Source organism: Microtus ochrogaster, linkage group LG2, assembly GCF_000317375.1.
Source record: "Microtus ochrogaster isolate Prairie Vole_2 linkage group LG2, MicOch1.0, whole genome shotgun sequence".
Classification (NCBI taxonomy): domain Eukaryota; kingdom Metazoa; phylum Chordata; class Mammalia; order Rodentia; family Cricetidae; genus Microtus; species Microtus ochrogaster.
The window spans coordinates 47,445,776-47,459,656 of NC_022028.1; positions in this window are offsets into that span (position 1 = coordinate 47,445,776).

The window sequence follows — 13,881 nt, forward strand, 5'->3', positions numbered from 1 at the left end:
TTCTACTCCTTATAAGCTCGTAAGTTATAATGCATTCAGTCCAACTTCAATGGTCCCCAGAGTCTTTAACAGTCTTAATACTCTAAATAACCAAATTCTCCTGCGAGTTCCTACAAAAATAAAATCAAGTCACCTGCTTTCACCATATACCTCAGAGTAAACAGTACCATTCCCAAAGGGAAGGATGGAGACACAGCAAGAACAATTAAACCCTCTGATTTCATCACTGGAGAGGAGAGGCAGGTGGACCTCTGAGTCCAAGGCTAGCCTGCTCTACAGGGCAAGTTCAAGGCCAGCCAGGACCACATAGTAAGATCCTAGAGAGAGAGAGAGAACAGGAGAACGGATAGACCAAACAAGACCCAACTTCAGCAGGGCAAACATCAAATTCTGCAGCTCCCTGTCTGGTATCTGTGCATTTTCATATAATCAACAGAACTCCTGGGATACAAAAGGTGTATATAGACCCATCCCTCACCCGTCCAGCTCTTCCATACTCAGCACGCACTGGTTCTTCAGGCCAGCTCTATCCTGTTCCTGTAGCTCTCCTTTGTGCATGTCCTATGATCCTGGCATTTCCAAAACCCTAGGGCCCCACTGCAACCTAGGCTTTACCTTTACAGCTTCATGCAACAGCCTCTCTGGACCTCTTTGCAAGACTCCAACCCTGCTACACACTGGCCTCAGCTGCTTCCCATGACCACCTTAATATTTCATCTTCCATGCCTTCAAAACCAATACAGCATAGATGATGCTGCAGACTCTGTTGCCATCTCAAGATGGAGGTTGCCCTGCCCCTCCCCCAAGTTCTATCAATTTGTATATGCTGACCCTAAGAAAACACATTCCTGGCCATTTCTTTTGAGGGACAGGGAAGCTTTCAGCTTAGGTTTTTTTTTTTCCTTCAAATAAATTTGGAGCTAAATAGGATGGAGCCTGTGGTGGGTGAGGTTCCCTATGGTGCCAGCGCAGCACAGGAGACGTCTCTGTAATCATGCTGATCTCGAACAATCACAGCTGCTTCCTCGGCACCAGCCGGAATGTTCTGCTATCCTGAAATTTCCTCTGCTAAAGAAATCAATCCATTAGTTTTAAATTCAACTTCACTTGGGTTCTCCAGACATAAGCAGAATGAAGCCAGATTCTTGGCCCACATATCTCAGAAATGATCCTTGCTCAGTTCCTGATCAAGTCCTTGACCAACCCTGAAACCTCCTGAGCCAGGCTTCTGCTGTGCTCCTTTCAGTCTCCCAAGCTGACAAGGGTAGTTTAAGGGGGAAAGGGTTTAACTCAAAATTCCAGGTTACCGGTCATCAACTGGTCATGTGATACCCTGTCTTAGGGTTTCTTTTACTGTGAAGAGACACCATGACCACAGCAACTCTTATACAGGAAAACATTTCATTGAGCTTACAATTTAAGAGGTTCAGTCCACTATCATCATGGTGGGACATGGAGGTGTGCAGGTAAACATGGTGCTAGAACTGAGAGTTCTACGTCTTGCAGGCAATGGGAAGTAGACTGAGTCACTAGGTGGTATCTTGAGCATAGGAAACCTCAAAGCTCGCCCCCACAGTGACACACTTCCTCCAACAAGGCCACACCTACTCCAACTAAACCACACCTCCTAATAGTACCACACATCCATAAGGAGCAACAGACAGTAATGAAAAAACACATGCCACTGCCCAGCTCACATTCTCTGTCCATTCCAAGCTCTCCTACCCAAGGAATGTGTCATGTGTTGTGTCCCCCCCCACACACATACACAGTTAAGATTGGTTTTCACACATCAATTAGCATAATGATGGAAGTCCCCCACAGATATACCCAGAGGCTTAGCTCCCAAATGATTCTAGATTCACACTCAGGTTCCCCTCAGTTGCCAAGATGTCTCAGCAGGGCCCTATGTCCCCTCTGATAGGATAGCTCCACTAGGATGGGGATATGGCTCAATGAAAGTTCTTGCCTAGCAGATGTGGGACTCTGGATTCACTCTTCACTGAGAGAGTGAGTGACAGACAGCAAGAGGGGGAAAGGAGGAAAGAAGAGAAGAGGAAGGGAAGATGGAAGGGGGCATATGGGGGAAAGAGAGAAGATAGCCCCACAGTGAAATGTAACATCTGTCCCACTCACCTAGGGTCTACCACCTAAGGGATACAGTCATCCCCAAACCTGGCTGGCATGCTGTAGCTGGAAGCTACCAGGTCACCTGCTGGCATCTAGTGATTCATGGGAAAAATCAAAGCTCCAAAGCCATATGGATCTCCTGAGATGTTTCCTGATGAATAATTCACTCCCGGACAGGCTCAGCACTTGCATTTAAGTCTGATTTCCTCCAGCCTAATGCCCAGCAAGCAAATGGAAAGGACTATTTAATTTGACAGGAACATGTGCCGGCATCAGGGTTGCCAGCCCCCTACACCAGGCCACTCAGTCTCCTCCTGGACAGGGCACCTGGGAAAGGGGCTATCCCTGCAGAGTACTAGGTCTGAGCCTTCCTGGGGCTTAGGAGGGGGTCCCTGCATAGCTGGCCTAGTGGCCATTGGAATGTGACTGGGAATGACAGAGGAAAAGGGAGCTTTGGAATCAAGAGTCCCCTTGGTGCTATTTTAGACAGAGCTATGCTGGGGACACCCACCCAGACCAGCTTCATACAGTATGCAGTCACGGGGCAGTAACCACAAACCTGCCCCACCCTTTCACACCATCCCAGCTCATTCCCGTAGGTGCCTTGTGGGAGAAGCTCCTCTACCATGTGACTTCCCCTGGCTCTTCCTCCCAATCATTACCGTGGGATCCCTTCTCAGCTTGGCAGGGTCTCCAAATCCAGGTCAGCCTTACTTGGTCATGGCAGACTGGGCTGTGACCCATCGAACATGTCTGAGGTGCCTTCAGTGAGGCTGAGGCATTCACATGATCCGAATCTTGGGGGGGGGGTGTCTGTGCTATGGGGCAAGAAATCATCCCCCTTCTGTTCCTCACCCTCCACTGAGTGACGTGCCCTCTCTCTCCTTTCTCCATCCCCTTTCTTTGTCATTGGTACTATCTGCCCTCACGTGCCCTCCGGTGCCATCAACAGCATGTCCCAGTGGTATCTCTGCAGCTGGCCGTGGCACCAGGACAGCTGCTGGCCACGGCACCAGGACAGGCTCCCAGAAGTCCTGGTCGGGGGAGCTGGAATGAGGTGGGCTGCAGGCCTGGCTGAACCAGGGACGCTGCAATTGCAAAGAGCTGTTTGATGGCAGAGACCCGCTGGTCTTTTCCAGCGGTGACGTGGATTTGAAACGTGCTCCAGGGCTGGGGTGAGGCTCAGTCGGCAATCCCAGCACTCAGAAGGCTGAGGCAGGGGCTTGAGAGAGGGCATGGTGACATGGTGGCAAAGGCACTCGCTATGCCAAGCCTGATAGCCTGCGCTCCACCCATCTTCAAGTCCCACAGCAAGCTGAACGTGGCAGTTCCTATCTGCCACCCCAGCACTTTCAGAGCAAGGCAGGAAGCTGAGATGGCAGAATCACCCCAAAGCTTGTGGGCTCCTAACCTTAGAACACAGCAGAAACAAGAGGGACCCTGGCTCAAGGTGGAGTCTGAGCATTTACTCCTTAAAGTTGTTTACTGATCTGCACACATGCATGCCCCCCTCCAACACACAAGTATTTTTCAAACAAAAAGCTAAGGCTGAATCAGTCCAAGGTCAAGGCTAGCCTGGACTACATAATGAAGCTACCTCAAAAAAGCAAAAGCATCCCTGGAAAGGCCCTATAGTAAAGGTTTGGGTGATGGCGTCATTGCTATCAGGAGGTGGTGGGTGTGGGCTCCTGAGAGGAAGTGAAGCCACTGGGAACATGTCACTGAGGATTTTGGTACCCTGGCTCTTCCGGCCTCTCTCTTTGCTTCCCATCTGCCATGAGCTAAGTGAGACTTTCCACTCCCAGGCAGCTTTCACAGTGATGTGCTGAACCATAGGCCCAAAGCAACATGGCCAAGCTACCAGGAATGGCAACCTTTGAAACCATGAGCCCAAGCAAACATTTTCTCTTAGTGCATTGACTGTCCCCAGTATTTTCTCAAAAGAGTGGACATGCATCATCTAGAAGAAGCACATCCAGAGACAGGAAGTGGGTTAGTGGGTGCGGTGCTCAGTCTCAATTGTCTGGTGGGCTGTGAGGGCATTTCCAGAGAGAGCCACTGGAAGGACCAGTGAGCCAATATGCTGGCTGGGGGGCATGGGTCAGACAAAAGGTCCAGAAGAAAAGCGTGGCGGGCCGACATTGTCTCTGCCTGCTGGCCTCCACGGTATGAGCCACTCTGCTCTGCCTCGCCCTCCCCACCATGATACGCTGGACCCTCTGAAGCAGCAGGCAGAGCAAGTCCTCTGCCTCGGGCTGCCTGTGCTAGGCATCATCACAGCACCGGACAGGCTGACTGGCCTTGTGGTTGCTCAGGGTGTGAGGAAGAAAGGGAATGTGCCAGGGGCAGCTAGGGGGTCCTGGAGCTTCCATTTGAAGTGAGGAGAATTCTGACATTACACAGACAGCCGCATCACAGTGTGTGTCAGCTGTCCACAGCGCTGCTCTGCCTGTAACAGCCAGAGTCCACAGACATGAACGGTTCCTTACTCTTCAAACTATGTAGCAGACAAGATTAAAAGAACGGAGACTGTGAACAACGGGACACACTCACGCCGGCCACACCTCTATGTTCCATAGCTGAGGGGGGAGGACACTGGTGCCAGTGTTAGGAGCAGGGGCCCCAAACACGGTGCTGTCCACCACAGCTCTTGGAGAGGTCTGGCACGGCATATCCCAGGGATACACTAGAGCCAAGTGGCCCGGCATCTTGCCAGGACAACACAGACTCTGGCTGGCTCCCAGCAGCTCCTGAGCCCTCCAAGGCCCCATCTACCCCAGCTGCCATCGATTCTGGACAGTGTTTATGGTGTAGTGAGATGGATTCACCCTCTGGGGCGGCCTGCAGGGATTTAATGAGCAGACAGCAGACTCGAGAAGGATGTGGGGAGAGCTGGGGACTAGAGAAGCACCCAGTCCCCCAGCCCTTCTCCTGCATGACGGGGCTGATTCAACAGCTGTCATGGGGGCCTGCAGCCTCAGCAAGCTGTGTCCCCTCAGCTCTCACGCTGGCTGTCCTACCATGCTTGGGGCCAAAAGACCAAAGTTTTGTATAGAGCAGTAGCTGGCCTGACCCTTATTTGGTACCTGCTGTGACTGACTGCTGAAAGCCTGGGCATATGGCCATGGAGACACCCTGTCGGCTACCCATCGTCTCTGGAACCCCACACTCAGGAGGTGGGTCGATACACTGCCCTAGTCAGACCCTTGAAGTGGCCTGGGACAGCACTGTTGGAATCCAGGGGACCCAGAATGCTATCCTAGGCTAGCCCAGAACCAGTTTTTCCTGGCAAATGGGCTTCCCATGTAGCTATTAAATAGGGCGATCTTGGAGCTTTGCCATCTCCCATGCCCTGGCTCCTGCTGCCGTGCCTATTCTCATCTACACAGGGGCCACATGGGGCAGCACCATCCAGGTGGAGCTCGGCTAAGTCACCAATGCTAAGCCTCTCCTCCACCTTGCTCTCCACCAGATGACAGGGCCTGTATTTCCTCAGGAGTTTCTCCCCGCAGTGAGACTACTCCCTGGCCTCTCACCTCTCTACATGAAACACCCAGGGCCACCATCCATCCAGGAAATGAAGACTGGACATGGGGATGGGGCCCCAGATTCTCATGTCGTCCTTGGCTTTTTAGAATGCTCAGGCAGTGGACCAGCCGGGCTGTGGTTGATAGTGAGATGGAAGCACCTAAAGGGTGGGCTCTCTACCCTGGCCACTGACAGACCAGTTCCACTATGTCCAGGGGAGGCTCTGGGACCCATGTTGGAGCCACAGAAAAACTGTGTGACACGGGATTTCAGTTCACACAAAACTTAAGCTGAGATACGGCAGAAACCAATAGAATCGATTCGTGTCCACCTTCTATCTGTGGACTGATGTATTCTCCATTGCATTACATCGATAGAATTATGTTTATGTAGCCTGGGGAGTCTGCTTCTTCCACTCAGAAAGGCTCCAGTCCCAGCACATGGGAAGCTGGTGCAGGAGGATCATGAGAGCAAGGCCAGCCCGGGCTACATCCCAAGACAAAAGGCACAGATGCTCTGTAAGGAGCCCTTGCATGTAGATGGAAAGTCTCTTTCTCCTGGATGGATTGCTCGGCTCTGCAGCGCACAGTTGACTTTGGAGGCCAGGCGGTGAGGTCATTCTGCTCTGTGCCAGTCCTCACATGTTCCCAGCCAACCTCTTGGCATCCAGGTGGGAGATGGTGGCTCCTTTAGCAAACAGTCATCCGTGATGGGGCCATGGGCCTCTGGGGCTGGTCTGACTGATGCTGTTGACTGATGCGTGCTAACAGCTTTGGGTAGGTCTCTATACTGCCTTCAGAACTTGCTTTAAGTTGTTTTTCTTTTTCTTTTCTTTCTTTTTTTTTTTCCAGAATTAATGATCAGGGTAAGCAGTCTGGACTAGTCAAAAGCCAAGTTTTCCTATGTGCAAACATGGAGTCAGTTCCCACTAAACGTCCACCAGGAGTATGACGAGGTAACCATAGGCTAACTGGGCAGTGATGCTGGGTCTCACAGGCCTGGAGGACTTCAGAAGAAAGGGCTGTGACTGCCTAGTGACATACACTACACTCCTCTCCTGATGCCCTGCAGCATGGGGACACCCCCCACCCACAGCCTCCTTGCTGCCTGGCCAGATTCTGCTTTCCACAGGCACTGGGGCTCATCTGCCCACTTTCAGGGCCTGGCTGGGCTCGGCCCCTCCTCTGAAGATTCAGCGCAGGCAGAGGCCCCTGAGTACCCACAAGGAGCCTGGTTGGGGAGGGACTCAACTGACAAAGACTCATGAACCTCAGCTGTGCGGCCCGCGGAGCTGAGCTCCTAGGTTCTACCGCGCAGGCTGAAGTCACATGCTGCAGCCCTGAGACTTCTCTGGAATGGGTGGAGGAACTTCTGACTCAGGCAAGACCTATATGCAACCCTCCTCTGGGACGTGTGGTGACAGAATCTGAGCTTGCTCTACACAGGGTGAATGAAGGACACATGGGTGGAGGCGGCAACAAGGAAGGCCCAGATGGAGCATTCTGCGGCCATCTAAACCACCTCAGCTTGATCTTTCTGGGGCTTTATGTAAGCATCCTTCACCGGTCTGAATGATCCCACCCCATTAGTCCCTAAGCATTGAACATGAGTGTTCCTGGCTGGAGATGAGGCTTCACAGGTTGATGCATGCTCCTGGCTGGGCCTGGATCCCGCCTGGCATCCTGCTCTACCCAGCAGTAGTAGTGATTCAGTGATTCTAAGCCTAGTGCCCCTTCTGCCTCCCAGGAGCATGCAGGGACAGCATGTCAGCCTATGTGGTTGGGACTCTTCTTGGGCCCCGCTGAATCTCGTGACAGCCTCCAACCTGCCCTACCTGCTGGCAGGGTAGCATCACGGGAGCATCTTTTCCACAGTGGTTTGGCTCACTGTAACTCCCACTCCAGGGCACTCCTGGCCATTCTACCTGCCCTGTGGAATGGGAGCTCAGCAGCCTTCGGGAAGGCAAATCCAGATACCTATGGCCCCGGGGACCCCAAGGCCAACCGGGGTTCTTACATTGTATTGGAAAGGAGCTATGCATATTCAGGGATGCAAGTGGCACCAGGGCCGCTCGCAGCCTCCTCCAAGGTGTGTTAAAAATGGAACTGCAGCAGCACCTCACCCTCCGTGCAGCAACAAAGCTGACAATGCAGACTAAAAATAACAGATGTTTCTCCTAGAGGCGACAGAGTCAGGCGTGCACCGACACCCCCTCACCCCTCCTGGACCGCAAAGGCTAGGTCTGCAGAGCCAACTGGCCCTGGATGTCAGATCTCACATGCTAGCAGAGACTGCAGGAAACCCTGTATAGTGGCCAGAGGCTGCAGGTACAACACACCACACTCCTGATTCATGTCCGGTGCTGCTGGAATGGGCTCGGTGCGGGCAGCAAGGAGTTCCTCCTACAGTTTTTGTTTGTTTGCTTGCTTGCTTGCTTTGGTTTTTTTTTTTTTCCTGCCTCAACCCAGAGCTGCTGAGGGATCTTCTGCATGTGTCCATGGATATCCTAGTCCTGTGATCCTGTGAAAGAGGCAAGCAGGAGAAGGAGGAAGTAGAAGGAGGGGACATCGGTCCTAAGTGTCCTCTGAGCACTTACTGTTCCCACCCTTTGGTCATATCAGGGTCTTCACATATTCATGGCTCCCTGGAGTACCTGACATGGTAAAAGACCAGGAGGCCCAGAGCAGGGGTTGTGGGTTCAGGGTAGCTCAGGTCAGCTGAGGTCTGGGCCAGCACTGCTCCCACCTTCCATCATGGCAGCGGTCCAGTCAGGATGGCCCTCAGGGACACAAAGCCGGGGGCACCATCTAAAGCCAACCTCACCTTCGGCAGAACCTCGCCCAGGACTCTTACTCAGCCTCAAAATGGGGACTTGCATGCACACAGGACAGCGTTTGGACCCTTCACTCAGCCTCTCCATGGGGACACCCTTCCACAGAGCAGGACTAGATCCTGTCAACTCCTGTTCCCCATCCCTTATCTGCCAGGGGCTGCAAGCCTCGGGGAGCATAGACCGGGAACCACAAGCATCTTGTTTGAGTCAGCTGGTCATGGGCAAAGCAAAAGGAAAAATCAAATTCAGGAATGCCGTGCACAGTGGTTTCACCACCTCTCTGCAGCCAGGATGAAGGTTCACAAGGAAATCAACTTTTCTGCAGGGAATCCTAAGAACCCCAGTGTGTGTCTTCTGAGCTATTGCCTTCCTCTGGGGTCTACCAGCACCCTCCTAGTAGGGTGAGCCAGGGAGGAGACCACAGAACCTTCTCTAGGGTGGGGTCCCCTACTCCCCATCAGAGCCAGGCTTGGAGGAACAATGGAGACTGGTTTCCCTGTGACCGGCTGTTTCTGGGGCAGGGCCATGGTCCCAAATGCATTGCCCAGGTCTCATTGTATCCCTTAAAGCATTGCTAAGCACTCAGGCTGAAGCAGTAATTAAGGGTTAGCCATTCCGGGGGTCACAGCACACCCATTCACCCTTTCCTCTGGGCCTTGGAAAACAACCTGGCTTCAAGCCCCTACCTAAGAAAGCTTAGCAGGGCCCGAGGTCCCTGTGTGCAGAGAGCAGTGTGCAGGGTGCTGTTCCTGAGGCCTCGACACGTAAAGCTACCTCCTACATGCTGGATGCCCGGTCAGTCCCCTCACTCAGCTGGGTCCCGAGCACGACCCCAGCAACATCTCATTCTTCCCCTTTGTGAGATGGGCTGCTCACCCTGGGTGTTTCCAGAAAATGAACTGTGATCTGGCCTCTAGAACTATGCCTGCCCACGCAGGCTGTGCTGGGCCAGCCTGAGTCCCAGAGCTGTACTACGGACGAGGGAGCACAGGCTTCTCCTCCAGCCCCAATCCCAGGCTGGAATCTGGAAAATCTCCTCACAAAGCAGACCACTGCAAAGTGTAAGTGTGCCCTGTGCACTGCAGAACCTTAGGCTGGCCCTCAGCAAACACACATGTAGCCCAGGAGGCCAGATTCAAAGAGACAGGCAAGCCAGGCATGATGGCACATACTTGCAGTCCCAGCACTGGAGGCACGAGAATGAGTGTGACCCTGTCTCAAAGAACAAACCCATTCGATACATAACACACGCAGAGGCAAATCCACTCACACACACACACACCAGAGACACCCACACTATCTCATACTTGAAGTCAAGGGCAGGTCCCATCTCCATGCCATAACACGCTTTATAGAAATATTGAACAGAAATGTCATTTTTGTTGGTTTTTTGAGACAGGGATTCTCTGTGAAACAGTTCTGACTGCCCTAGAACTCGCTTCATAGACCAGGCTGGCCTTGAACTCACAGAGATCTGCCTGCCCTGCCTCCCAAGTGCTGGGATTAAAGGCGCGTGCCACCACCACCCGACCACACACACTGTCACGGCCACCCTCGTCCCGCAAGGATGACGCGACCACCGGAGCTCTTCTCACTGCAGTTTATTCCAGGACTTAATTCACTTTCTCTCTCTCTTCCCCTCTCTTTCCTTCCTCTCTCCTTTTTTCCTCTCTCTCCTTCCCTCTCCTCTCTGGGTAAACCTCTCCCAGCCCTTAAGTAGGCATGGGCTGCCAATCCCGAACTGCCAGGTGGGCACTGCCCATCGGCCCACGCATATGCAGGCAGCTGATGATCATTGCGTGATCAGGCATAGGTCAGGCCTTAGCCATCTCCGGAGTTGATTATACATCTCCATCAGTTGTGATTCCACGCAGCTCGCTACAACACACAATCTTCTTATAGCTGGTACTCTGATGCAATGACAACTGTCCCCAAACACTTTTTCTCCGGTCGGCTCTTTTCATCCCTCACAGTCCATGGCAATCAAAGAGCTGTGACTGGTGACAGGCAGGCAGGGACCCGGGGGGAGAGGGCAGGAGGCAGGGTTACCCTATACAGCTGAATAGGAGGCGGGTTTAGTTCATCTCAGTGGGAGCAGACTCTACAGGAGAGCAGTCTCCAGGCGGCACCTATCTGTGGGGAGAAAGCTACCGTGGACATTTTCCCCACACAGGCCAGAGGAAGGCTTCTCCGGGTCTCTGAGCTTCACTCATTAAAGGCGTCAGACATAGGGGTCAGCAGACACAGGGGTCAGTCATGGTTTAAATGAGAATAGCCCCTATATGCTCATGTATTTGAATGTCTGGCTCCCAGCTGACAGACTGTTTCGGAAGATGAAGGGGTGTTGGAGGGAAATGTCATTGGAGTGGACCTTAGGATTTCAAAAGCCCACCCAAGGCCTAGCCTCTCCCGACCCCGTGTGTGTGTGTGTGTGTGTGTGTGTGTGTCTGTCTGTCTGTCTGTCTCTCTGTCTCTTGCTTGTGGGTCAGATGTAAGCATGGGCTACTGTCCAGCACCATGCCCGCCTGCTGCCATGCTCCCTGCTATGATGGTCATGACACTCACCCTCTGAAACTGTAAGCAAGCCCCCAATCACATATTTTCTATTATAAGTTGCCTTGGTCATGGTGTCTCTTCACAGCAATACAGTAGTAACTAAGACAGGGCCCTTGACATGGTCACGTCCATATCAAAAATATACACTCATTTAGGACGTCACTCGCTCCCTACTGCCTGGCACCGACTCGAACCAGGCACTTCATATATTGCCCAAACTAGACATCCTTTGAAACAGTGAGAGAACTGTTCTTGCTCTACAAGTTCTAAGGCCAGTGCGTTCAGCTCCGGGGCTTGCCAGACACCCGGGTAGTAACAGCTGAAGGCCCAATGGGCTGGAAGACTGCATGCAGGAAGGCCTCACCCCACCATCTGCCCTCAGTGCTGCCCTAGACTCCAGCCCGGAGTTTTACAACCTCATTTTGGGAGTGGCAATTGCTTGTGCCTGCCATTGGTCAGACACATTTGGCCAAACAGGGACCCTGCTTAAGTGATAACATGGAGGCAGATGCCAGTAGGATGAAGAGCTATCTTGCAGGTCAGCTACACCCAGCTTTGGCCATTGCTGGGGTCCTAAGGTCTTGTTTCGGTAGACCGAGGAAGGAAGCCTCAACCTTCTTGATCAGCTACACAGAGACATGACCCTTGGCCAGAGGCTGTGACCCTCAAGAATGGGACCAAGGAAACACTGTGTCCTTTCCCTGGGCCACTCCCTTGGCCCTTAGGAAGGAGGGATAGAGAAAAACACCTGGATCTTCATGACAGAGCTACTCCCTGAGGAGGAACTTGTGACAAGAGCCTTGGCCTCCAGCAGGGATGGGGTGGGCAGTGCCGTACAGGGGCAGGAGGGCAGCCAGCTCCATGTCAGCTATGCACGTGCGACCCCATGGCTCTGGGCAGGTAGGAAGAGTGACGTTTTGTGCCTCAGTTTCCCCATTTTTCAAAGCAGGCAACATGGGTACTCGGCAGTGGTGCCAGGGAAAGAGGAAGAGCATGAGGTCAGGCCGGCCACCAGCAAGGGTGCTGGCCTTGTGCCTGCAGCGACCTCTCACTGTGCCTTGTTGTCATGCGCGCAGCCCGCTGCAGATTTCCTTCCGTTCAGCTGGAGGCACAGCCAGCGCTGGCACAGGACCCCGAGGCACAGTGCCCTCGTGAGCCGAGATGACGTGCACATTTTTCTAGGTGTGTATAGTGGAAACAAAACCAAAATATTAACACAAGGCTAAGTTTGTTTTACAGCCGCTGTGATCTATGGCAGTACTTGTTTGAGTCTATCTAAACAGCTTCCCCTGCACTCCCAGCCCCTGCCAGCTTCCTGCCCTATTTCGTGGGGCTCCGGGGATAACCTGTTCAGTTGGCATTCAGAAGACAGAATCCCTTCAACAGCAGATCACCCTAACAATGTCCAGGTCCCCCAAGCTCTGCTTCTCCCTGGCATTGGCTGGGTATGGAAAAACCCAAGTTAGGTCCACCACACTTAGGGTCTCTGTGTGTCCAGGGCTGCAGTAGGGTGCCCTGGCCTCTGAATGTTTGATGGCTCTGGTCCCCTCTTCGAGCTAGAGCAAGAGGCAGAGACTCGTGAATCTCCACAGCACAGCCCCAGTGCCAGCCTCCCTGAGCACCAGCAGTAGTGACTTTTCTCCATACGACTCACTGAACCAACTCAGTTCCTCAGGCACTTGGGTTCTGGGATGCAAACTTCTTCCTAAACCCACGGGAAATCTCTAGGCCAGGAGAAGCTGCTCTGGGGACAGCAATGGCAGTGTTCCACAGCACTGTCACCCTCCCAGGAACTTAGCCTAGAAAGAGGTGAGAAGCAGGCAGCCATCTGTGTGTGGGAGCTGAGCTCACAGGGCCAGTGACTGACAGGTGCTGACAGACGCAGATCCACAAACAACTTGAAGCTGGTTTCCCAAGCTAACCATCCCCCATGCCGCCTTGAGAGAAGCACTCATGCTAACGGTAAAAACACCAAAATGCCACACGGCTCAGAGAAAGCAAAGAACTTCAGGAGAGAGGTGGGAGGGCCAGCGGAGTCTTCGAGGAGACTTGGCCAGCAAGTGCGGGGTACTCGAGACAGCTAAGGCTGGCACATTATACTGGGTGTATGTTACTACAAGGCACTCAGTTATGACGACAGCTCAAATCGTTATACTCACACTTGATGTGACTGTCATACCCTGTGCACTCTGCTAACAGCTGGCACCAGTGACCACCCTAGCAACCATCGCTGGCCTCAGGTTTGTTCCTCAGGAGCTGTGTATCTTATGAGATAGTGTCTTTCACTGAGACCCGAGGCTCACCACTAAGCTTGATCATGTGGCCAGTGAACCCCAGAGATCTGCTCATCTCTGCCTCCCCAGCATGGAGATAACAAATGCACACCCAGGGTTTGGTTTTAATTTATTCTTCTCTCATATATAACATCTGGACCACAATTTCCCCTCCCTTGTCTCTTCCCAATCCCTGTCCCCAGACTAATTCCCCTCTGTTTCTTTTCAGAAAAGGGAAAGCTCCCATGGACAGCAACCAAACAGGGCATATCAGGCAGCAGTAAGACCAGGTACTTCCCCTCATATTAAGGCTGGATGAGGCAACCTAGCATGAGGAAAGGGGTCCAAAAAAGCTGACAAAAGAGTCAGGGACAGCCCCTGCTCCCACTGTTAGGAGTCCCACAAGAAGACCAAGCCACACAACTGTCACATCTACGCAGAGCTCCTAGGTCTGTCCCATGCAGGCTCCTTGATTGGCGGTTCAGTCTCCATGAGCCCAAGTGAGCCCAGGTTAGTTGATCCTGTGTGTTTTCTTGTGGTGTCCTTGATCCCTCTGGCTCT